This window comes from Anabrus simplex, chromosome 7 (assembly GCF_040414725.1).
Source record: "Anabrus simplex isolate iqAnaSimp1 chromosome 7, ASM4041472v1, whole genome shotgun sequence".
Classification (NCBI taxonomy): domain Eukaryota; kingdom Metazoa; phylum Arthropoda; class Insecta; order Orthoptera; family Tettigoniidae; genus Anabrus; species Anabrus simplex.
Genome location: NC_090271.1, coordinates 173,000,811 through 173,027,768, shown reverse-complemented (window position 1 = coordinate 173,027,768; position 26,958 = coordinate 173,000,811). Strand labels below are relative to the sequence as shown.

Here is a 26,958-nt window from a genome sequence, read left to right as displayed (position 1 = left end):
ATTGTCGGCAGCCTTGAAGATTATTTTCCATGCTTTCTGATTTTGAGAACAAGTAAATGCTGGGACTGTACTTTAATTAAGTCAATGGCCTCTTCCTTCCCATTGCTAGCCCGGTCCTATCTCATCGTCACCATAAGGCCTGACTGAGTCACGTAAAATAACTCATCTCGTACACAATTGTGGAATCTCAGCGTTTCTCAAAACCGTAAAAGCGTTTATTGGAATGTGAAACCAATATATTTTCTATAACTAAAATGAATTCGTGTTGATGTTCTCCGTAACAATATCTCCTACACCCTCGCAACCACACTGGGCTGTTTTAGTTTTGAAGTATTTTTTTTTACAAGTTGCTTTACGTCGCATCGACACAGAGAGGTCTTATGGCGACGATGCCACAGGAAAGGGCTAGGAGTGGGAAGGAAGCGGCCATGGCCTTAATTATAGTTCAGCCCCAGCATTTTCCTTGTGTGAAAATGGGAAATCACTGAAAACCATCTGCAGGGCTGTCGACAGTGGGGTTCGAACCCATTATCTCTGGAATACTGGATACTGGCCGCACTTAAGCGACTGCAGCTATCGAGCTAGGTATTTTTGAAGTCTAAGGGGGAAAAGTTTGGCTGCTTCAGTTTCCTGTTTATGAAAAGGCCAAACTTGATCTACAAGAAATTACTAGAAAATATTTCTTCTTCTTCTTTATCTGTTTATCCTCCAGGGTCGGTTTTTCCCTCGGACTCAGCGAGGGATCCCACCTCTACCGCCTCAAGGGCAGTGTCCTGGAGCTTCAGACTCTGGGTCGGGGATACAACTGGGGAGGGTGACCAGTACCTCGCCCAGGCGGCGTCACCTGTTATGCGGAACAAAAACCTTGGTGGTGGATGGGAAGATTGGAAGGGATAGACAAGAAAGAGGGAAGGAAGCGGCCGTGGCCTTAAGTTAGGTATCATCCCGGCATTTGCCTGGAGGAGAAGTGGGAAATCACTGAAAACCACTTCTAGGATGGCTGAGGTGGGAATCGAACCCATCTCTACTCAGTTGACCTCCCGAGGCTGAGTGGATCCCGTTCCAGCCCTCGTACCACTTTTCAAATTTCGTGGCAGAGCCGGGAATCGAACCTGGGCCTCCGGGGGTGGCAGTTAATCACACTAACCACTACCGTACACCACAGAGGCGGACGAAAATATTTCATGAAACTGGATGTGGCCGAAGGTAACCTGCTCTTCGATTTACCGCGCTAGATCCGTGTTATATACCCTCTTCCTTCGAACCGTGAGCGGAGGTAATTTAATACAAATCTAAATGTGCTGTGTAGGCGCCATAAGTTGTTTATAAAAATTCCCGAGCCTGTTTGATAATGCGAGTCAAGATTCGCCGTAGAGTATGTAGGTCATGGCAGGGTGTAACATCGTGTTTTACTCCATGCTGCCATGTCTAATTATCGTAATACAATAACTAATATTTTATCTCTGTCGTAATTCCTCATTATTTTCTTAGAATCAAGATTTATTTACAAATACAGACATGTAGAAAGGAGTGTTCTATTGTGCAAAGGTATTTTTAAAGAATTGATAAATATACCAATGCGATAGCAAGTCAATAATTTATATGGCAAGTCGTTCTTGAAGCTGCTTCAGTTTAGAGGATTGCAATATTGTTATCGAAAGATATGAGTAAAAAATGAAGTTTCCTTGATATTAACGTTCCTTTAAGTATGTTCGATTGTAATGTATGCTGGGTTGTCAGAATATTTTTAACGTACCGACGCCAGCAATATGTGGTTGCCGCATTTAAAAACCTTCAAAAGCCGCCGACATAATTCGGGATCGAACCCGCTATCTTAGGAAGAGAAGGATACGGTATTGGTTGTACGAGAAGTACAACAAGGCATCCATCCCCATTCCGAACCTTCCAAAAATGTGGGTATCGGTAAAAGATAGGTAAAGACCACGAAGGGCGTGAAAATAGAAGACACGCTATGCATCGCAGACCTAATACGTAGCGGTCGGAAGAAAACAAGAATTGACTTAGGGAGGTCGGATACGACGGAAGAAAGTGAGGAGGTTGAAGAAGAAAGAAGCAACGCCGGACACAGCTAAGGTCGCCGTGATCACCAACCTTTGTCATCGTCGTCGTCGTCACCAGCACCCAAGTTGAAAACTGGAGTCCCCACTTTTAGTCGCATCGTACGGCAGGCAGGGGATTGGGATCACGTAGCTGTAAGCTTGTATTCGGGAGATGGTGGGTTCACCGAGCTCGATAGCTGCAGTCGCTAAGTGCGGCCAGTATCCAGTATTCGGGAGATAGTGGATTCGAACCCTTCTGTCGGCAGCCCTGGAGATGGTTTTCCGTGGTTTCCCATTTGCACACCAGGAAAATTCATTAATTCATACATTAATTAATTAATTAATACATTAATACATTAATTCAGGCCACGGTCGCTTCCTTCCCACTCCTAGCCCTTTCCTGTACCATCGTCGCCCTAACACCTATCTGTGTCGGTGCGACGTAAAGTAACTTGTAAAAACAAGATGGTAGGTTCGAAGCGCACCTTCGTGAAGCCTGAAGGTGGTTTTCCATGGTTTACTATTTTCACACCAGACAAATTCTGGGACTGTACCTTAATTAAGTCCACGACCGCTACCTTCCCAATCCTAGCCCTTTCCCACCCTGAAAACCTTCGATGTGTTAGTGCGACGTTAAACTACTAGCAAAAAAGAAAAAAACACCTGGCAAGGGATACTGTGGATGTCACGCAACATTACAGCGCTTCGCGCAATACCCGGTCGATGTTCCAGCACAACCCGCTGCCGTTTTTCAGACTGCAGTGAGATCGAACCTCTTGGACACGTACTGGGCTCATGGTCCAAAGGTTAACTGCCGGTGAACGCAAGAGTGCTGTAGCCTCATCCTTGAGATCATTAGGATGGGAAACCCATGAAAAAGTACACTGTGAATCCACTAAAGGATCTTTTAAACCGCACTGGCACTCGTTGGCTGAATGGTCAGCGTACTGGCCTTCGGTTCAGAGGGTCCCGGGTTCGATTCCCGGCCGGGTCGGGGATTTTAACCTTCATTGGTTAATTCCAATGGCCCGGGGGCTGGGTGTTTGTGCTGTCCCCAACATCCCTGCAACTCACACACCACACATAACACTATCCTCCACCACAATAACACGCAGTTACCTACACATGGCAGATGCCGTCCACCCTCATCGGAGGGTCTGCCTTACAAGGGCTGCACTCGGCTAGAAATAGCCACACGAAAAAAAAACCGCACTGGAAAAGCTGTTGCATTAGACCCAAAAAATTCGCTTTGAAAGGGATCAACATCAGGCATCTCAAGTCAACAAGGAGAAGAGGTTCATCTACGATCCCTTTCTACCTTACCTCTCTTTCGTCGCTTTCATGTTCCATGCCAAAGTTGATGTGTTATAGGACTACTGTTTTGCAGTAGAGGTGTTGTGCCTCTGTTGACCTGGAAATATATGAAACGCTTTGGATTTTCTTCTCGTCTAAAAGACATCGTCTTAAACATTGTTGAGGATTCACTTCAAATTCTCCACCACCAATTGAACCTAATGTGATAGGGAGTCAATCCCATTACTAAACTATACATACTGATACTCAGCAATGCAAGTAATTGTGTTCTTGTTTCAGGACCTCCGTGGTCACTTAATGTTTGTAAGCTGATATCTCACTTGGAGAATAAATACAAACAAAAAACTCTTTCCACAGCGAGAGAACGACAACGACTAACCGGACTGTAAGCTCGGAAGAGGAAAGAATCGTGCGCTGCATTTTAGCTATCACCTGAGCATCCACGTGGAAATGAAGTAGGACAACCATGTAAACTTTCTTCCAGGTTGCCAGGAAATAGGATTCAAATAATCAGGATGTTCTAATAAGGCTAAGCGTATCCTGTTCAAACTCTTGCACCAAAATTTCCATTGAGACGTGAAGTAGCTTAAAATCCTCTTGATGATGATGCTTGTTGTTTTAAGGGGCCTAACATCGAAGGTCATCGGGTCCTAAAATCCTCTTAAAGCTACAGTTATCATCATCATCACTACTACTACTAAAATGTTTTCATTCCTCCCCTGAAGGGGGAGGCGGGCCTCTTAGACGGTGACGCCGTCTCTCAGGCCAGGAGATTTATTACGGTGAAGGATGCTTGCTTGCTTGTTGTTTTAAGGGGCCTAACATCGAAGGTCATCGGCCCTTACGGTGAAGGAGATTTGCGTAGAAGGTGAGAGAGCTGGCGGCCGTGGTCTAAACTAGGAACTGTCCCGGCATTCGCCTTAGTTCAAGAGAATGGAAAACCACGGAAAACAATTCTCAGGACAGCCGACGGTGGGGAACAGCCCCTCTCCGTCTCTCCAATGCAGAGGCGTAGAGCCACGGTAGAGCCGCAGCCACCCTTCCTCTGCTCGGTTGGTCGGTCGGAGTGCAGAACTATCGGACCAGCCGAAGCCCACTCTGTAACCGCCGACCTCATAATCATCAGCTGTCTTGCATGTGCCTTTTAGTAGTTCGCTCATACAGTATAGGTCACATTCATGCCCAGTCTTCTTTTCTGGAGGCGTCCATTTGCAGGACGATGACCATCATGTAGTAGTTTCAAGTTGGCAATGTCGAACTACTGCTGGAGGTTCTGTGACCATCGTGGAGTACTTTTCTCTGTTTTCTGCTGTTCTTATCAAGATACCAGTGTCGCGGATGGAGATTTTGTGACCATCGTAGAGTGGTTTCCTTTGTCTACCTGCTCTACGTGTGAAGATGGTAAAGTCATGCATACCGAACCATGTCGGAAGGCTCTGCGACAATCGTAGAGTGGATTTTCCTGCGATATGCTATTCGCATCAAGGTGGCAAGAGAAGTACTATAAACTTGAGGAGTGAGATAGTTTCCAGTTACTTTCCTAAACGATCCAGAACTTAGGCTGAAAACAGACGGAGCAGTTTATACCGAGTTGATGGCCGAGACGATAGTATATTCGACACACCATTCTTCTTGATCAAATGGAACAAAACACATTCGGACATGAGTTCATTGCGACAGACGGGTGACACTGAAGAGTCGCCGTTCTGTGAAGTGTGAGCGTTCAGACTCGACAAGGAAATTGCTCAGACGTAGCAGTTCTTCACAGTGCGGAAGGAAAAAGGCAGGTCAAGAGTGGGGTTGAGTGTGAATCTGCGTTTCTGAATTCGTGCCACTTCTTTCTTAAAGACATTTTGAGCTGTTATTAGGCATAAATTGTGGAATCTATAGACCCCCGAGAAATTCATACAGGCAGCAGAAGATGACGATCTATCCGGGACATAAAGAATGATTATGTGGGCAGGCTGAGGAACAGAGAGGTCTTGGAAGAAACTGTGAATCTGTTTCTGCCAGACACAGCTACTTGGAAGGATTCGGTATGTTGCTTAAATGTACAGTATATCACTCAATAATTTCATATAGAGCAGGGCCTCTCAGGGTGCAAGCGCGTGGTGCATGCACTGTGCACGGTGCAAGAGACGACTTGGCTTGGTTGACCAGAGTGCAGACCCCCCACTCCTCGATTTGGAGCAATAGCGCTTACTCTCTCTTTCCTCACGCCTGTCTCGCTCGCTCCGCCTGTCTCCCTCTGCCCCACTTGCGCCGTAGCGCTCCAAATCCGGGCTGACTTGAGCCGAGCATAGGCGAGTTGAGCCGAGCTTAGCCGAGTAGCCCAGAGACGAAGCGTTGATCCGAGCCATGCCGAGCGGCAGCGATGCACAGTGCACGGAGCTCTTGCGCCTCTATCTGCACGCGTGAGATTTTGGGCGTTTGAGAGGCCCTGATATAGAGCGTCGAGGTGCAGCAGTCGACTTCAGAACGTATGGGGCGGGATGTTGACACAGGTCGTTCCGTGTGAACAGTTCGTTAATTTGCCGTCTCGGCCATCGGCTCGACATGAACTGCTTCGTCTGTTTTCGTCCTGCCGAGCCAACTGAAATGCACACACTAGCTATCCATATAAGGTACACTTTCACGCCATATTTTAGAGGGACTGGAATGGCCTTTCTAGCGTCGCTCGTACTCCTGCAACTTTCCTACTGTCCAAACAAAGGTCAGACTGAGACAAGGCTACTGAGCGGCTCGGATACGCTGTACGGGCCGTGGTGGAGTAAGTTAAGCTCCTGGTAGAATATCGGCTTCCGGATCCCAAGAAAGCGGGTTCAAACCCGCAGAGCTGGATGGAATTTTGAAGAGCGGGAAATATATTATATGATATTTTATGTCGTACCATCTTCTTTTTCTACCACCGCTTTCCCCACACCTGTGGAGTTGCGGGTGCGAACTGTGCCGAAGAAGTTAATTTGGCTCTGTTTCACGGCCGGATGCCCTTCCTGACCATAACCCTATGTGGTGGGAGCTACTTATAATTGCGTGTTTCTGTTGTGATTGGTAGTTTGGTGTGTTGTCTGAATACGAAGAGGATAGTGTTCGGACACCACAAACACCCAGTCCCCGAGCCAGAAAAATTAATCAGACGTGATTAAAATCACCGACCAGGCCGGGAATCGAACCGGGACCCTCTGAATCGAAGGTCTCAACGCTGACCAGTCAACGAGTCGGACATTTTATGTCGTACGATGTTGGCATGAAAAATATCTTTGGTGACATATTCGATGTTTACCTGACGAAATTATTTAAAATTAGCAATAGATCAATCAGAAGAAAGCAGATCAAGCCTTAAGCCCTCACTTTTACGTGGAATCCGAACAACGGGAACGTGATTTCTTATTTCAGAAATCCCACAATCATTGACCGGGATTCGAACATCGGCCGCCACAGGGAGAAGCCAGTGACTATATCACTTGTCTGCCACGCCCATTTGCCCAAGGGAGGTCCACTTTCTCTGCCGTCTTGTAGAGTAAACCGCAGCGTCGAAATTCAAAATTGACATGCAGGCAGTATTATTGACGTCAAATCAAATGCCTGCACTGTAGCTGAGTCCATACGATGTTGATGATGATCATGATGATGATGGTGATAAATTACATTCATTAATAGTATTAATAAAACGGTATTATTATTAAGGTACAGCCCCCACTATTTGCCTGGTCTGCCGACAGCGGGCTTCTTCGAACCCACAAATCCCGGATGCAAGCTCACAACTGCGTGCCCCTAACAGCATGGCCAACTCGCCCCGTATAATAATAATAATAATAATAATAATAATAATAATAATAATAATAATAATAATAATAATAATAATAATAATATTATTATTATTATTATTATTATTATTATAATTTTAAGGCGAGAAATGGAAAAGATATGGGAAATGGAGGTAATCCCTGAAGATTGGAAAAATGCTATCATTCATCCTCTACGCAAAAAAGGTGATAGAGCAGATCCTAACAACTACCGCGGCATTTCCATCACATCTGTAACTTATAAGACACTCTCTAAAGCACTACAGAGGAGACTTGTGGAACAAGTGGATCATCAACTAGGCGAGTATCAAGCGGGATTTAGGAAGGGAAGATCGTGCGTTGATCAAATCTGGAGTCTGAAACGTGTACTAGAGAATCATCTCTCAAAGGATCTGATAGTCGTTTTTGTAGACTTTAAAAAGGCATATGATTCAGTCGACAGGGAAGTGCTATTCAATATATTAGTGGAATTTGGAATTGACGCCAAAACAACAGCAATTATTAAGCAGACTTTAACTGGGACACATTCGAAAGTTAAGTTCATGGGAGAGAACTCCAAGCAGTTCGAAATTAAAACAGGAGTCAGGCAGGGTGATGGATTGTCACCAATTCTTTTCAACTGTGTGTTGGAGAAGATTATCCGGGAGTGGGAAAAAGAACTGAACAGAAAAGGATTACTTAACCAAGTATACATTGGAGGGTCAAAAAGTGGTGTCATGATTAATTGCCTTGCCTTTGCTGATGACGTTGCGCTGCTATCTAGGAATACTGACACAGCAATAGAACAGCTGAATGTACTAAAACTACAAGCAGAAAAAGCAGGACTACAGATTTCTTTCGAAAAAACTAAATATATAACAAACATCAAAACAGCCCCTCGGTACCTGAAGACAGAACACGGTAAAATAGAAAGAGTTGATAGCTTTAAGTACTTGGGTGAAGTAGTGCAATTGAAAACAAATGAAAGAGAAGCAAACAACACCAGACGGGAGAAAATGGCTGCGGCTTTTCGTAGGACATATCCTATATACAAGAAGAAAACCATCTCCAGACGAGCTAAACTAAGGCACTACAATACAGTGATTAAAACGGAATGTCTGTATGCTAGTGAATGCCTCCAAATGACAGGAAAAGCGGGACTGAGAGAAGCTGAGAAATTTGAAAGAAAGATCCTTCGCAAAATAATGGGTCCAAAGATTGTGGATGGACAGTATAGGCTGCGAGGAAGGGAAGAACTTTACCGAGACAATGAAAGGCTAACTGAGTCCATGAGAAAACGGAGACTTAAATTCTATGGGCATTTATTTAGAATGGATGAGAAGAGACTAACGAAAAAGATTTTCACAATACTAGACAGCAGACCTAAAGTGTCGGACAAATGGTTCAGGGAGGTGAGAAAGGATCTCAGACAGGTGGGACTAAATTCGGAAGACTTCTCAAACCGAACAAAGTTTAGGTCAGTGATCGACAGATTTCAGGGATTCCATGACGAACCAAAACTTAACCGTGGGTGGACGGACGAAAGAAGACAGGCTGCCAGAGAGAGGATGCTGAAGTTCTGGGCTGTGAGAAAGGCTTCCAGAAACATGTAATTGTTATCTAACGTGGTCTCTAACGGCCGTAAACGAATATATAATAATAATAATAATAATAATAATAATAATAATAATAATAATAATAATAATTTCTTTCTTAATCTGCTTACCCTCCAGGGTCGGTTTTTCCCTCGGACTCAGCGAGGGATCCCACCTGTACCGCCTCAAGGGCAGTGTCTTGGAGCTTCAGACATCGGGTCGGGGGATACAACTGGGGAGGATGACCAGAACCTCGCCCAGGCGGCCTCACCTGCTATGCTGAACAGGGGCCTTGCGGGGGGGATGGGAAGATTGGAAGGGATAGACAAGGAAGAGGGAAGGAAGCAGCCGTGGCCTTAAGTTAGGTACCATCCCGGCATTTGCCTGGGGGAGAAGTGGGAAACCACGGAAAATCACTTCCAGGATGGCTGAGGTGGGAATCGAACTCACCTCTACTCAGTTGACCTCCCGAGGCTGAGTGGACCCCGTTCCAGCCCACGTACCACTTTTCAAAATTCGTGGCAGAGCCGGGAATCGAACCCGGGCCTCCGGGGGCGGCAGCTAATCACACTAACCACTACACCACAGAGGCGGACATTATTATTATTATTATTATTATTATTATTATTATTATTATTATTATTATTTACAACTGGCTTTACGTCGCACCGATACAAATAGATTTTATGGCGACGATGGGATAGGAACGGCCTAGGAGTAGGAAGGAGACGGCCGTGGCCTTAATTAAGGTACAGCCTCCAGCATCTGCCTGGTCTGCGGACAGCGGGCTTCTTCGAACCCACAACTCCCGGATGCAAGCTCACAGCTGCGTGCCCCTAACCGCATGACCAACTCGCCGGGTATTATTATTATTATTATTATTATTATTATTATTATTATTATTATTATTATTATTATTATTATTTGGGAAATCATGGGTTCAAGCGCCACTGTCAGCACTCGTGGAGATGGTTTTCCGTGGCTTCCCATTTCACTCCATGCAAATGTCGGTTCTGTAGTTCAATTACGGCCAAAGCGGCCACCTTCCTAGTCCTAAGATTATTCCATTTGAGAGTCGCCGAAAATCTGGCCATGTTAGTGCAACGTTGAACTGCTCGAAAAAAGAAAAGAAAAACTCTTTGTTCTGCCGCTTGTTTTAACATTGGAGTTGAAGTCACAAGTGAGAGCAAACCATTCTGTCGGAAGTATAGCAGAGGATGCCCTTTCAGAAGATCGGTGTGTGAGAACGCGTGGAGAAGATGGTAGTAATAAAATCGCCATCCATCGACTGGATATGGCTCTACATATTTGAGTAAGTTTATAAATTACAATGACAGGATCTACACTTTTATTTGATTATTGTCAAGCTTTGCGATGCTAAAATTTGCAAATATTTGGCCTAGATGCATAGATGCGAACAATGGCTGGATGTGTGTGTAGATGTCCTTTCACTCCGATGGCCGTTAACCACGCCTTTATCTGAAGCGATCTGGGCCACTGGGTCGCCCGACCCCACGCACGTTTACAATTACGCACTGCATTACGTGACACTGCCGTCTACTTCAGTACAGTGCTTCCCCTCTCAGCTGAGCACCTGCATCACGAGCCAAAGTCCGAAATGAGACTCGTGTCCGACAAAGCTGTGCAAAAGAAATTCTTCCTGTCCGGATCGTACAGTGCAGCACCGCTGACCTTGTTAACTCTGCCGTTGGGTTTCGTTAAGGTTTGTTCAATTTGTCAAGTTTTAGCCAACTTACTATTGACTATCGCCTCGAATTCGTTATGGTTCGAACTGTTATTGTGTAACCGATCTCTTCTTAACTCACGCAGTGTTTTCATTAATGTATACTGTCTATTATATAGTCAGCCTATTGTTGACTCGTCTAGTGATCCTTAACGTGCAGTGTCATTTTATAGTCAGGATATTGTTGGTTCTCGTTCAATGATCATTGATGTCTCAGTACTGTTTTATTGTCCACCCGTTAATGGATCTCATCTAGTGATCATTACTGTCACAGTGCTATTTTGTAGTGAACCTGTTGTTGAATCTCCTCTAGTTATCATTAATGTACACTGTGCTATTTCATTGTCAACATGGTGATGAATCTCCTCTAGTGATCATTAATGTACACTGTGCTATTTCATTGTCAACATGGTGATGAATCTCATCTAGTCATCGTTAGTGTACACTGCGATATTTTATTGTCAACCTGTTTTTGAACCTCGTCTAGTGATCATTAATGTGCACTGTGTTGTTTTATAGTCAACATGTTGTTGATTCTCATCTAGTGATCACTAATGTACACTGTACTATTTTATAGTCAACTTGTGGTTGAATCTCGTCTAGTGATCACTAATGTACACTGTACTATTTTATAGTCAACTTGTGGTTGAATCTCGTCTAGTGATAACTAATGTACACTGTACTATTTTATAGTCAACTTGTGGTTGAATCTCGTCTAGTGATCACTAATGTACACTGTACTATTTTATAGTCAACTTGTGGTTGAATCTCGTCTAGTGATCACTAATGTACACTGTACTATTTTATAGTCAACTTGTGGTTGAATCTCGTCTAGTGATAACTAATGTACACTGTACTATTTTATAGTCAACTTGTGGTTGAATCTCGTCTAGTGATCACTTATGTACACTGTGCTGTTGTATATTCAACCTGTTGTTGAATATCTAGTAATCGTTAAGGTCGCAATATGTTATTACCAAATTGTTGCTGAATATCGCCTAGTGATCCTTAATATCACAGTGCTATTTCATTGTCAACATGGTGATGTATCTCATCTAGTGATCCTTACTGTCACAATGCTATCTCATTTTCAACATCTTCATGCAACTTATCTAGTGATCATTAATGTCAAGTGCTATTTTATTGTCAACCTGTTGTTGAATCTCACCTAGTGATCATTCGTTTCACAAAGCTATTTTATTATTAACCCGTTCTTGAATACCGCCTAGTGATCATTAATGACACCGTGCTATTTCATTTTCAACATGGTGATGAATCTCATCTAGTGATCATTAATATCACAGTGCTATTTAATTGTTAACATGGTGATGAATCTCGTCTAGTGATAATTAATGTCACACTATTTCATTGTCTATATGATCATAAACCTCATCTAGTGATAAGTAATGTCACAGTGCTGTTTCATTATTAACATGGCGATGAATCTCATCTAGTGCTCATTAATGGCACAGTGCTCTTTTATTGTCAACATGTTCATGAATCTCAACTAGTGATCATTAACGCCACAGTACTGTTTCATTGTTAACATATAGTTGAATCTCATCTAGTGATTGTTAATGTCATAGTGCTGTTTTATTCCCAGCCTGTTGCTGAATCTCGTGTAGTTATCATTTATTTACTCAGTGCTATGTTATAGTCAACCTATTATCATTTCATCCCATAATTGTTAATGTATACAGTGCCATTTTATTGACGTGTTGTTGAAACTGCATTATAATATTAGGACTTCCTTCCGTTACACTTTTACAGTTTTTAGAAACCGAGGGAACGTGTTAAAAATCCATTCATTTTAAATTGGATTTATTGATTACTGATATCCGAGTTCTTAAGGAATGTAGCTTTGTGGTAGCAATAAATTCCGTCATTAGTAAACGTCGCTTAAAGTGTCGTCATGGTAACTAACTCGCGATGGTGGTGGCTGTTGTCCTGTTTGTTTCTATAAGGTTAAAAATCACGTGGTCATCAACCCATATTGATCAGGGTCCACACGAGTGATAATTAACTTCTCTTGCTAACCCTTTGGTTTGTAAGTTGAGTGCTGTAGTCCGTGCAGTCAATGCAGCAAAAATTGGAAGAAAAAAAAAAACCTGAGATGGGAGTGTTGGCTGCTAAGTTGACGGCAGATTATGCAGCAAGAATACAAACTGCCCACAATGTTAAGAAAAGCTGGAGGATTTTGAGAAGAACAGTGACAGTGGTGCACGTTCAAAGTGTAAGAGTTTAAGAAAGAGTTAGATATAGTACTTCTACAATGGTTCAGCCAAAAATGGACCGAAAAAGTTATCATCACCCGTACAATGTTTCCAGAGAAATCAAAGTTATTCCACGAATTTCCGTCAATTGTATGTTCGATTCCTTCGGTTTCCGGACCCTGGGTTCGATTCCCGGATGATTAGAGTGATTTTAATTTTAAATAGCTAATTATCTTGGCTGGAGAACTGGGTGTTTGTGCTGTCCCTAACATTCCTGTGACACACACGTCATACACAACACTACCCTCCACTATACAAATATGCAATTTCCTGTACATGGCAGACGCCGCCCCCACCCTTATTTTTACAACTTTAAGAACTGACAAGTTATGCCAGAAAATCCCCACATTTGATATGGAATGTATTGATTCGTGGACCGAGCGAGTTGGCTGCGTGGTAAGGTTCACGCAGCTGTAAGTTTGCACTCGGGAGATAGTGGGTTTGAACCCCACCATCGGCAACCCTGAAAATGGTTTTCCGTGTTTTCCTATCTTCACGCCAGGAACATTGTGGGCTGTGCCATTTCGTATCGCATCATCGCCGAAAATCTGAATTAGTGCAAGGGTAAACCACTAAAACAAAGAAAAGATTCGCTATGGACGGAGGCTCGAACCTAACACCTCCAGTATATAAATTAGTTTGAATGTTAATAAAATAAGGTCCTATATCTTTCTCCTCAGCGAAATAGAGATAGCACAGTGCTGGTGTTGGCCCCTTGCTCCTGGAAGAAGACAGCCGGGCAATGAAACATCACGTGTATTAACGGATCGTAAAGTGTGTCTGCTGTGTGTCACGTGTGCTGGTTACCCTTAACACTGAACTTCTTCGTCTCCCAGAATGTGTAAACCAGATGTTTCTCGTGCGACTTAGAGCAGATTTAGTTTGTGTGGTCCCGCCATCTGCGTTCCTTCCCATTACGTCTGGGATTAGGCCGGTGATGTCACGAACCAACCTTACAGAGCGGAACACACGTGTTTACGGAGCCAATAGCACGTAACCTAGCCGAATATGAAGCATCTTAAGGACTTCACCTGTGAACGAACAATATTGCATCATTTTATTAAAGAACTAGCTGTACTATCCGTCGCTGACGGGTTATTGAACAACTTCATTTCTTTTTATTATTGTGTAATTAATATTACAAAACTATTTACGATGGTTTTATAATTTGCTACTATTACTATTTTAACACTCAATATTTATCGTAACAGTGAAAATATACAAAAAGGAAAACGAAACCTGTAATATATTCTTCTTTCTCCGCATTTTCTTGATCTGCTTACCCTCCAAGGTTGGCTTTTCCCTCGGACTCAGCGAGGGATCCCACCTCTACCGCCTCAAGGGCAGTGTCCTGGAGCCTGAGACATTGGGTCTGGGGATACAACTGGGGAGGATGACTAGTACCTCGCCCAGGCGGCCTCACCTGCTATGCTGAACAGGGGCCTTGGTGGGGGATGGGTTGATTGGAAGGGATAGGCAAGGAAGAGGGAAGGAAACGGCCGTGGCCTTAAGTTAGATACCATCCCGGCATTTGCCTCGAGGAGAAGTTGAAACCACGGAAAGCACTCCCAGGATGGCTGAGGTGGGAATCGAACTCACCTCTACTCAGCTGACCACACGAGGCTGAGTGGTCTCCGTTCCAGCCCTCGTACCACGTTTCAAATTTCGTGGCAGAGCCGGGAATCGAACCCGGCCCCCCGGGGGTGGCAGCTAATCACACTAACCACTACAGCACCGAGGCGGGCTCTCCGCATTTTCCCATACATAATAGGGCGGCGGTTGCGAACCGTGTCATACTTCTGGACTTGGCTCTTTTTTATTGCATAGAGTGCAGATACAGTCTTGAGCGGATTGCTAAAATGTTGTCGAGCTGATCTCGTGGTGGAACCCGTGGACTGACAGTCTTACCATGACATTTCTTTGAACTTGGAGTTCGGCGGTCCAGTTTCGGTTTATCATTACGCTCTCACTGTGGACTTCTAGTCTAGTCCTGCTCGCTTCGAGTTCCTCGAATCTAGAACTCTGTAAGAGTAGCTTCATCCGGATGTCCTCAATGAGAAGGATTCTTTGGTTAGTTCATAAATAATTCTCAAACAGTTCAGAGTTGCTTACTCCTAACGTCCTCTTCTGCTTTGATCGTTTCTGTTCTGTTTGTCAGTCCGCCTCTTTAGCGTAACGGTTCGTGTTATTAGCTGCCGTCCTCGGACGCCCGGGTTCGATTCCCGCTACTACCAGAAATTGAAGAATGGCTGGAAGGCTGGTATGTGGTTGAAATGGTCCATGCAGCTCACCTCCATTGGGTGCCTCCGGTGTGTCTGAAAAAAGCTGCTCCACCTCGGGATGAGGACACATGTTTACTTTACCGGCTGTCAGTTTGCTCCACATGATGCTCGTATCGGCGGATTTACTGGCACGCACAAGAACTCCTGTGGGACAAAATTCTGGCCGTATCCAAAAACCGTCAAAAGTAGTTGGTGTGACGTAAAACAATAACATTATTATTTGTAGCTATGATAACGGGCTTATGGGGTCTCCTTTGTCACACTTCACTTGATGCAGCTACTTCCAATTACGGCAATGGGATGTAACTAATGATAGACACGCTTCGGGCCCCATGGTCATCATAGGAATTATACACTTATGAGACTTTGAGAGGATAAGCGCGAACCTTCTGGAGGTAAAAAATGAAATGTCGCATGGCTTTCAGTGCCTGGATATCCCAGGACGGGTTCGGCTCGCCAGGTGCAGGTCTTTCTATTTGACTCCCGTAGGCGACCTGCGCGTCGTAATGAGGATGAAATGATGAAGACAACACATACACCCAGCTCCCGTGCCATTGGAATTAACCAATTAAGGTTAAAATCCCCGACCCGACCGGGAATCGAAGCCGGGACCCTCTGAACCGAAGGCCAGTACGCTGACCGTTCAGCGAACGAGTCGGACCTTCTGGAGGTGATGTAATAGGAGACAATAGCGAATCTAGATCTGAGAGTTTACCTCTATGATCACATCTTCAGTTTCAGTAAAAGGTGGGTCGTTTTTTATCTCCATAGTGACAGCGTGGGTGATTTCAAAGTAGCCGGCCGCAAGGCTACAAGGGCAGACCACCCGTCTCTCATACTGATGAGAAATTCAGCGGTCCGACCTTCCACCAATCACGCTCCACTATTGGCTACCCACCTCCACTGGTAGTCCTCGTATTTACGGATAAAATAACGCAATACCGTTTGTGAAACTACATTCCAGACGACGTTGGAGGTCTATGGAAATGCAGCAAGACCAAGTTCAGTAATATCAGTGTTTTACGTCTACACCTACCTGTGTGCCCACACTCCTCGTTGCGAGGTGCAGTCGGCTGATCTGGTTCTCAGACATGAAGACTACCGCACACAGACAAGGGAGGTATGGTCACGTTTTAAGATGTTTTCTCTTGTCTATATTTGTTTCAGACGCTGTAATTACCGTTCTTAGTATGCTTACTTCGTGGAGAATTTAATGTTAATGTTGTCACTCATTTCTATTTAATCGATTTAATTAAATTTAATTTAACCGAGAAAGGCCCGGACGAGCAAAACTCACTGTAGGAGGCCGAATACTTTGGACATACAATAAAATCGGAACAATTTCAAGAAATCCAAACAATCAGTATGACAATAGAATTTCAAATAAAAACGAATACAATATTGATAGATAACATCTTAATAAGAAAACTACAAACTAAATCGAAAATAATTAAATAATTCTATAACTCTTTTTTTTACAATTTGTTTTACGTCGCACCGACACAGATAGGTCTTATGGCGACGATGGGATAGGAAAGGCCTAGGAGTGGGAAGGAAGCGACCGTGGCCTTAATTTGCCTGGTGTGAAGATGGGAAACCACGGAAAACCATCTTCAGGGCTGCCAACAGTGAAGCTCGAACCCACTATCTCCCGGGTGCAAGCTCACAGCTAAGCGCCCCTAACCGCACGGTCAACTCGCCCGGTGTATAACTGAAACAGAACAGTGATTTTGTCAGTCAATGTATACTATTCTGTCATATAGGCCTACTCCTGAAATTTTCTTGATAATTATGTCCATCCATTAAACATATTAAAATATGTTAACAGAGAAAATGCAACTTCTACATTACATTAGCCTCTGAAAATGGATCTAGTCTAGACTAGACTCAATTTCCTTAACGTATACAGTACGAGGTTAACCACGAAACCGAGTGAGTTGGGTACGTGGTACGACTAGTGTGGCTACAAGCTTCCATTCATGAGATAGTGTGTTCGAACTCCACCAATGACAGCCCTGAAGGTGGTTTTTCATTGGTTTCCCATTTTCTTCACACCATTTAAACGCCACGGCTGTACGTTAATCAAGGCCTCGACCGTCAACGTTTAGTGCGACGTTCAACAATAATTACAGAAATAAAAAGGAAAATGTCTTGACAGATTCAAGGGCCGTGTTGGGCTACATAAACCTACAAGGGAAGGCCTTCGTCAAATTAAATTTCCATTACAAGTCATTTATAATAATAATTATTATTTTGTTCAAATAAGATGTTTTTTCCGATCAGTAATCGAGCTGAGATAACTTTTAAACGTAATTTGTCTTACATTTAACCAAAAGACTCTCTCAGGTTGCCTAACTACTAGGAGAATGTCAAAGTTTTCATTTCAATAACTGGAGAAAGAGCTCCAAAACGAACTACTTCACAGATGTCACTTTTACCTCATTACAAGAATCATTATTAAGTTTCTTAAAAATCAGAAGCGAGAAAGTCTCGGGGTTTTCTTGTTAGTGTTCAAGTTGGTACTCGTAGTAATATTACGCTAACTTATGAAGTGAAAGTGGAAGCATGAAGGAAACAGGACATACTCAAGATAGAAGCTGTTACATCCGGGATTTGAATCTTGGGTCTTCGTGTGATGAATCTTCCCTGGAAGAGCCCTTCTGCTATATGTCTTAGACTAGTGCGTAAGTGAATTAATAAGAACTGCATGTTGGCGTAAAGACGATAGATGCTAGGAAATCGGAAGTTGTTTATATTCTTCTTGGAATATGATGCAACCTTGTCGTTCTAGGTCGTAGAAGTCCTTGAGAAATAAATTATGCACCATTTCAAATCCTAAACTACGGCAGTATGAAGTCAGAAAGATGTTTTGAGGAACTAAAATACTACAGATCGACGAATGAACATCTGCTGAGTTAATAGAAACATCTATATATATAAAGTAGCTTGTCCTGACTGACTGACTGACTGACTGACTGATTCATCATCGCCGAGCCAAAACTACTGGACATAAAGAAATGAAATTTTGGGGATATATTCATATTAAGATGCAGGTGCTCGCTAAGAGAGGATTTTTGGATATTCCGTCGCTAAGGGGGTGAAAAGGGGGGTGAAATTTTAAAATGAGTGTGTTTATATCTCAAAACTTTAAAAGTTTAGAGATGTGAAAATTGGTATTTAGAATCTTCTTTAAAAATAAGGAAACACGTATTTTTTTGTTTTCAGACAATCCCAATAGGAGGGGTGAAAAAGGGTGTAAAAGGGGTTGAATGCCTAATCAGGATACCGGTGCTTATATCTCAGAAACTGAAGATATTACAGACCTGAAAATTGGTACTTTTGATCTCTTTTAAAAATAAAGAAATACGTATTTTTTTGTTTTTGGAAAATCTAATTAATGGGAGGGTGAGAAGGGGGTGAATTTTAAAAATGAGTGAATCTATATCTCCAAACTTTTAAAGTTTGCAGATGTAAAAATTGGTATTTAGAATCTTCATTAAAAATAAAGAAACACGCATTTTTTCGTTTTCGGAAAATCGCAATAGGAATCGTGAAACGGGTGAAAAAGGGGTTGAATGCCTTTAATGAGGCTACTTATATCTCAGAACCTGAAGATATTACAGACCTGAAAATTGGTGTTTTGGATCTCTTTTAAAAAAAAAGAAACACGTATTTTTTTGTTTTTGGAAAATCCAATTATGGGGGGTGAAAAGGGGGTTATTTTTTTAATTAGTGTATCTATATCTCAAAACTTTTAAGGTGTATTGATATAAAAATTGGTATTTAGAATCTCCTTTAAAAATAAAGAAACACGTATTCTTTTGTTTTCGGAAAATCCCAATAGGAAGGGTGTAAAAGGGTGAATAATGGGTTGAATGCCTTTAATGAGGCTACTTATATTTCAGAACCTGAAGATATTACAGACCTGAAAATTGGTATTTGGAATCTACTTTAAAAGTAAAGAAACACGTATTTTTTCGTTTTTGGAAAATTCAAATATTGGGGGGTGAAAAGGGGGGTGAATTTTTAAAATGAGTGTGTCTACATCTTAAAACTTTAAAATTTACAGATGTAAAATTGGTAGTTAGAATCTCCTCTAAAAATAAAGGAACACGTATTTTTTTGTTTCCTGTAAATCCCAATAGGAGGGGTGTAAAAGGGTGAAAAATGGGTTGAATGCCTTTAATGAGGATACTTATATTTCAGAACCTGAAGATATTACAGAACTGATGATTTGTATATAGGACCTCCTTTAAAAATAAAGAAACACGTATTTTTTAGTTTTTGGAAAATCCAATTAATGGCGGTTAAACAGGAGTGACAAATTGGGGTGAATTTTTTGAAAGGCTATATCTACAGAATATCTTGGAAACGTAAAATGTTAAAGACGTAAAACGTGGGTGTTTGGAATCTCCTGTAAATGTAAAGAAACATAGGTGATTTGTTTCTGGAAACTCCTCTTAAGGGGAACTCAAAAGGGGTGAAATTTTAAAATGAGAATTTTTACAGTATATCTAAAAAAACTTAACATGTTACAGAAGTGAAAAATGGTATTTTTTATCTCTATTATACATAACGAATCGTGTATTTTTAGTTTTCGGAAATACCACTTGGGTGGTGAGGGGTGGGTAAAAGTGATTGAAAATGGTGTTGAATTCTTTTAATTAGGCTACTGATATCTCAAGAATGAAGATGTTACAGACGTGAAATTTGATATTTGCAATCTGCTTTAAAAGTAAAGAAAGACGTATTCTCGGAAAATCCAATGGGGGGGGGGGGGTGAAAGAATTGAAAATTTAATTGACTTAATTGTATGAGAATACATACATCTAATAAAAACTAAAGTTGTTACAGACGTGAAAATTCGTATTTAGATCTCCTTTAAAAACAAAGATAAACGCGTTTCGGTGGGGAAACCATCTTGGAGGGTGGGAGTGTAAAGGAGTTGAATTCCTTTCAGGGGGACACATAAATCAAAAACTGAAGAAGTTAGAGTCGTGATAATTGGTATTTAGAAGATCTTTTACTATTAAAGAAACAAGTATTTTTTGCGGGAAAATTCACTTGGGGGGTGGGGGGGGGGAGTAGTGTGAAATGAAGTGAAAAAAATAAATTAATTTTATGGGGATACTTATATCTCAAAACTGAAGGCAATAGAAGTGAACATTGGTGTTTGGAATCTCCCTTAAACATAAAGAAACAAGCATTCTTTTAATTTGGGGGGGGGGGGGGTGGCGGTAAATAAACTTAACGGCGGTGGGGTGTAGAAGGAGGTGAGACCAATTGATTTTACTGTTCTTAATGTACTTATAAGTATCCTCCGTTGCTCAGGCGGCAGCGCGCCGGCCTCTCACAGCTGGGTTCCGTGGTTCAAATCCCGGTCACTCCATGTGACATTCGTGCTGGAAAAAACGGAGGTGGGACAGGTTTTTCTCCGGATACACCGGTTTTCCCTGTCATCAGCCATTCCAGCAACACATAATAGTAATAATAATAATAATAATAATAATAATAATAATAATAATAATAATAATAATGTTCCGGACCGTCGTCAAATGTGCGGACCGCGTTGGAAACGGCTCCTGGACGTCTAATGACTAAGAATGCAGTCCGGCCGCGGGTTCAGTGCCTTCTAGGCACCCAATATGACACCACGCCGGATCTCCTGAAGGATTTTATCCATATTAAAAATGAGTATAGGAAAAGATGGCAAAGATTTACGGACCCAACTGACCGGGAGGAATACCTGAGCCTTGCCCGGGAAGTACGAAATCGATTGCTGGAAAGGAAGATTGAAAAATGGGAGGAAACGTGCCGTGAAATAATAGAAAACCAGTCAGATCGGGAATTTTGGTGGATTCTCGCAGAAAACGAGTCAGTTCGCGAATTTCGGCGGATTATATATCTAAAACAATAAGCATTCAATTATAAATTTCAGTATAATACCGTAGCGAAGCACGGGTATCTTGCTAGTATTATATAAAATAGTTCTTTGTTAACAAAAAGTACGGTAGATGTAAACACTTCGCGCTAGCAACACACTAGATATGGTGTGAAAGCTATGCCACTGAGATATTCCGGAAAGCGGATAACTACTTCTCCAGTGTTTGCCCTAACACTAAGAAGTAATAGACGTCATAAGTCCTTCTAGGTGACTGGATAGTCGACCCTCGCCAACACGGCTTTGATTGACTGACGGTTTGTTATTTCGTGATGACGAACAGCGAGGGCAGCTCGGAAATTGTTACTCTGCTGACTTGCCACGCAGCTCTGAAGTATGTTTGGTTCGCTGACGGGTTAGTGAACAGTTCACGCCGGTTAATTTGTTACCTTTATGATTAAGTAATACTTCTACGTCAGTGATGCTCGCGGTTAGAACTACTAAAAAAAAAAAAAAAAAAAAAAAGAATTCGTGAGAATTCATTACCACCACTCTCACAGTAAAAAAATGCATCGAATATAAAATATTGGAAATTATATTTTGTACAGGGGCTGCCTGGCCGAGGCGGTAAAACGCGTGCTCGGTTCGCCCGGAAGGACGTGGGTTCGAATCCCCGTCAGGAAGTCGTAAAATTTAAGAAACGAGATTTCCACTTCCGGAGGTACATATGGCCCTGAGATTCACTCAGCCTACACCAAAAATGAGTACCAGGTTAATTCCTGGGGGCAAAGGCGGCCGGGCGTAGAGCTAACCACTCTACCCCATCACGTGCCGCGGTTAACAATGGTGGAAGCCTGTACCTTCCACTCCTCCAAGGGACTTCATGGCCTGTACGGAGGTGTCTTTGTCTTTTTATATTTTGTATAGCTTCTCTTATGTACACCTTTTAGGTTCGGTAGAATTGTATTATCTGAGATATCGGAAGCTAATGAAAAATATATATCTCCTTAATTATTCTTCGCGCGGTAAAACTTGAGAATTGGACTTTTCACAAATTTTACGAGGCGCAGTTTATCGATTGACCATATATTAACGGAGAAATTTGACTTTCATTGTTTTGCCACCCTCAGTATTCCTACGCCACTGAATACTTTTCAAATAATATATAGAGCTTTGTACACAACCTAGCTATCTCTGAACTTATACCGAGTTTCCAGAAATTCTGTGAAGGTGTTTCCCCGTGATCTCGATACAAACAAACAAACCAACATAGAACAAACAAGTAAGAAGAAACTGAACTGAAGCAAAAATTTGAATCAGAGAGACAACATTTTAATTTTATTTATATGGATTATCAATTAAGGAAATAATTTCCATGTACTTGAAATGATACCACGTATCCGAATAAAGATAATTTAACTCAGCATTAATCCGTGGAGTAATCCTGCATGATACCCAGGTCGTGTCATCAAAGACGACAAATCTGGCAACAGTAGGTAGCGGTGAGCTACGAGATCTGGTTACTATCAGTACTGTGGTCTCTAATTCCTGTCACGTTGAGTAGAAATTCCTTGACACAGATACCAGGTACGGTGTAAATTTCCACGAAGCAGTTGATTGAACATTTTAAGAAAAGCTGGAAGACTCAGAAAGTACAATAACCTGTTGGAATTCTTTGGAAATAAATCTAAAAGGGTGACATATTCAAAGTCGTCGACCAGGGTTTAGCTTGGTAGATTCTCGCCCCACTTCTGCCACAGCCAAAACAACTAGAGTCTTAATTCTGTAACAGAACAAAGTGCTTATTTTATCGACTTGAGTTTTCGCTTGAGTTTATGAGCTTATGAACTTAAAAATCCTACAGGGTTCTCTGTTGAAATAGAAGTAATGAGAAAACTAAGTGATGCACGTTTTTATGGAGACAGCTACATAATCTTTAGGGCAAGTTTTAGGTTGCGTGTCCCAATGTTAATGCTCGATGAGTTGGCATCTCCAGAGCGAGTGATCCGTTTGACTCAATAAACTGAGGGCTATCTGACCAACGATTGTCTCCAGACATCATTTATTCTTGAATGTGATTTTTACATCGCATACTATCATAGTACAAAGGAGGTAATAAGTAAACAAGCAAGCTAAGTTATAGTGTTACATAACTGAGGATTAATGTGAGAGCTCGGGATCTCTAGTTTTATGTGAAATATGAGAATTCCTAAACCCCACATGCATTGATGGAGTTTGGAACAGCGACCGCTTGCCAAGTCGTCTCTCATCTCGTATGTCCTGGTTTTCAATCCTGGTGAACTTAGGAGGAATTGTTAATAGGATCAGTGCGTAGTGACGGGATAGGCATCCGACCTTAAAATCCAGACCAGGTGCTCCACTGATCACACATATCTGGGAAGGTGGCATCGAGAAAAGCGAAGAACAAATGTATACACGCAAACTCTCTGAAATACTGAAATATTTTTTCTCAGTATACATAAACAGAGACGATGGCTGTGATTTGCACTCTGTAAATTATTGCATGCTGTAAAATATAATTCGTCATCAGAGTTAATTATAATATTCTTAAGACAGGCCAAATGCCAGGAATTTGATTTCAAAATATAGTTCCTTTAACGTGCCAAAGCATCTTTTGTCGCGGGAATATGGAAGTGATCTTTGTGACCTTTTGTACTCAAAATGGCCAAGCAACAAAAAATGAGATTTTGGTACTAGTAGATTCTCCAATATTTGGAACACATTATGGTATTTCTCAGTAAATACCTGCACATACAGGTTTTTAAGAGTACTGTGGAGAGCGCCTGTGTGTGTATTTAACAGGCCACGACGTCTCCAGCTTTGCTTTCCTCAAGTGTAACTTTTTCCAGAATTCATAGTGTTGCAGACAAACCAGTCCTAAACTGATTAGATTCAAACTTCTCACAAATGTGCACATATATATCATTCTTATTCTTTCTCTTCGCGAATGGGTCACTTAGAACCACATGATATCAACATTCGTTGGATTTTCTTTTAGCCCAGTATTCTTTCATATGCAACGTAGTTCTAACCATTTACCCATATACACTGACTGACAGTGACAATGCAACACCAAGGAGGAGTGGTTCGAAAGGGATGAAAGTTGGGGAAAAAACAGAGACGGCACGGATGAATAATTGATGTTTATTTCAAACCGATATGCAGGTTACACAATGCGCACGGCATCGACTCAGTAGGATGTAGGACCACCGCGAGCGGCGATGCACGCAGAAACACGTCGAGGTACAGAGTCAATAAGAGTGAGGATGGTGTCCTGAGGGATGGTTCTCCATTCTCTGTCAACCATTTGCCACAGTTGGTCGTCCGTACGAGGCTGGGGCAGAGTTTGCAAACGGCGTCCAATGAGATCCCACACGTGTTCGATTGGTGAGAGATCCGGAGAGTACGCTGGCCACGGAAGCATCTGTACACCTCGTAGAGCCTGTTGGGAGATGCGAGCAGTGTGTGGGCGGGCATTATCCTGCTGAAACAGATTATTGGGCAGCCCCTGAAGGTACGGGAGTGCCACCGGCCGCAGCACATGCTGCACGTAGCGGTGGGCATTTAACGCGCCTTGAATACGCACTAGAGGTGACGTGGAATCATACGCAATAGCGCCCCAAACCATGATGCCGCGTTGTCTAGCGGTAGGGCGCTCCACAGTTACTGCCGGATTTGACCTTTCTCCACGCCGACGCCACACTCGTCTGCGGTGACTATCACTGACAGAACAGAAGCGTGACTCATCGGAGAACACGACGTTCCGCCATTCCCTCATCCAAGTCGCTCTAGCCCGGCACCATGCCAGGCGTGCACGTCTATGCTGTGGAGTCAATGGTAGTCTTCTGAGCGGACGCCGGGAGTGCAGGCCTCCTTCAACCAATCGACGGGAAGTTGTTCTGGTCGATATTGGAACAGCCAGGGTGTCTTGCACATGCTGAAGAATGGCGGTTGACGTGGCGTGCGGGGCTGCCACCGCTTGGCGGCGGATGCGCCGATCCTCGCGTGCTGACGTTACTCGGGCTGCGCCTGGACCCCTCGCACGTGCCACATGTCCCTGCGCCAACCATCTTCGCCACAGGCGCTGCGCCATGAACACATCCCTATGGGTATCGGCTGCGATTTGACGAAGCGACCAACCTGCCCTTCTCAGCCCGATCACCATACCCCTCGTAAAGTTGTCTGTCTGCTGGAAATGCCTCCGTTGACGGCGGCCTGGCATTCTTAGCTATACACGTGTCCTGTGGCACACGACAACACGTTCTACAATGACTGTCGGCTGAGAAATCACGGTACGAAGTGGGCCATTCGCCAACGCCGTGTGCCATTTATCGTTCGCTACGTGCGCAGCACAGCGGCGCATTTCACATCATGAGCATACCTCAGTGACGTCAGTCTACCCTGCAATTGGCATAAAGTTCTGACCACTCCTTCTTGGTGTTGCATTTGCTCTGTCAGTCAGTGTATTAACCGAACGTGCCCGTCTTTAACAAGCCGATAGTTGGCGGTATCATTGACTTCTGTTTGTACTCTCCATTGACGTGTAAGTTTTAAAAAGTAACCTTAACGCAGTCTTAATTAACAACAGCTACCAAGAACCGGCCAAATATCCAGTCGAACAGCGCTCGGCAGGCGAGTTATCTGTGGAACGCGTCCCTTAGACATAAAAGCCGAACTTCCTGGAGAACCATTAGAGTTACAAAGAAAGTGCATAAGGCCGTTTTTTATAGAACTTCATTTCAAATTCACATGCTGGGCTTTTTTCCCATTCTTTTTTTTTAGTGGACAAAACGTGCCCAAGTTCAGTAAATACCTGCATATTAATGGCCACTATTTGGGAAAAGGTTAATTATTAAAAAAATAGAATAGACTTATATTTGAACTGAATATTTGAAGTATATTCAGACCAAATTTCAGCTCACTTGGTTCATTATTTTAGGCGTAATTGAGCAAGAAATTAAGAAACACTGCCACATTTTAAACTATTACGCGATTTAAAAAAAGTAATTTTGCAAATCTTATATTTTTAGGTCAATAACTTGAAACAAATCATAGCAGAATGTACCCATCGTTTAGTTCCACACCTCTGATAATTAAGTAATTGAAAACTTAGTTTACCATGGTCGCATTGATCTCTTCTACTTCTCTTACCCTCCAAGGCCCAGTCCTTTATTCTCCTAGGAAACCTATCCTCCTCCATTCGCCTCAGATGACCTCACCGAAGCCGGTTGATAGCCTACGTTCAGTAGTAAATTTTAATTTCATTTCTCCTAGACTTTTCAATAGATATGGAGCTTTTAAACATCCTGAATTTGCCTTATTAGACGTCTAAGGTAAATTAGGAAATATAATTTACTAACGACTATCCAGCTCATGACTCCAGTGATCAATCCTGTATACGAATATCAAGAACTTCCACTAATCAACAGCTGTATATCGCCACACTCTTATCATTTTTATATTATCACACCTATGCACACTTGTTTTTATATAAATTCATCAGAATGCGTATTGGAACATATTCAGTAATACATTTGACCACAGACTGTAACTTGGATGGCAGTCCTAAATGCACATCAGTGATAATTGATTTAATCATCGAATCAACAGTACGCACTTGTGTTATCCTAATGAAGAAAGCACTCGACATATTGGGAGACTGCAGCCCAACGAGTTTAAATGCAAAAATAAAATAGCATGCTTCCATGCTAAAAGTTTTGTTCTCTGCTTTAGGTTATGAGCACCTATGTTCGTGATTTGTTTTATATTTATGTACATTTATTACCATTACTTAACTTTGTAGTTATTCGCTAAATAGTCAACATAAATACAACACTGAATCCAGATTCTCTCCAGATAAATTCTGGAGCTCTCGTTATATTATTACTCGATATTTCTGATGTAGGAAACCTCTATACAGGCCGACGTATTCGGCAGAACACAGAATATCAATATGCCAACTATTACTTTCATATCAATAAAATTGTGACTGCTATGGTGAAT

General features: G+C 42.5%; 1 protein-coding gene across 2 annotated transcripts in view; it reads left to right on the top strand.

The window, feature by feature from the left end:
* The window catches only part of LOC136877426 (cysteine-rich secretory protein 3), a 196,110-nt gene that overhangs the window by 76,949 nt on the left and 92,203 nt on the right, over positions 1–26,958 (top strand). The window contains exon 1 of one of the 2 annotated variants that reach the window (XM_067151451.2): positions 10,440–10,477. The exons of the other annotated variant lie outside the window; for it this stretch is intronic. The gene's annotated coding sequence lies outside the window, so the exon portion shown is untranslated. Of the gene's footprint in view, positions 1–10,439; positions 10,478–26,958 lie in introns of those variants that run through there. 2 annotated transcript variants of the gene reach the window in all.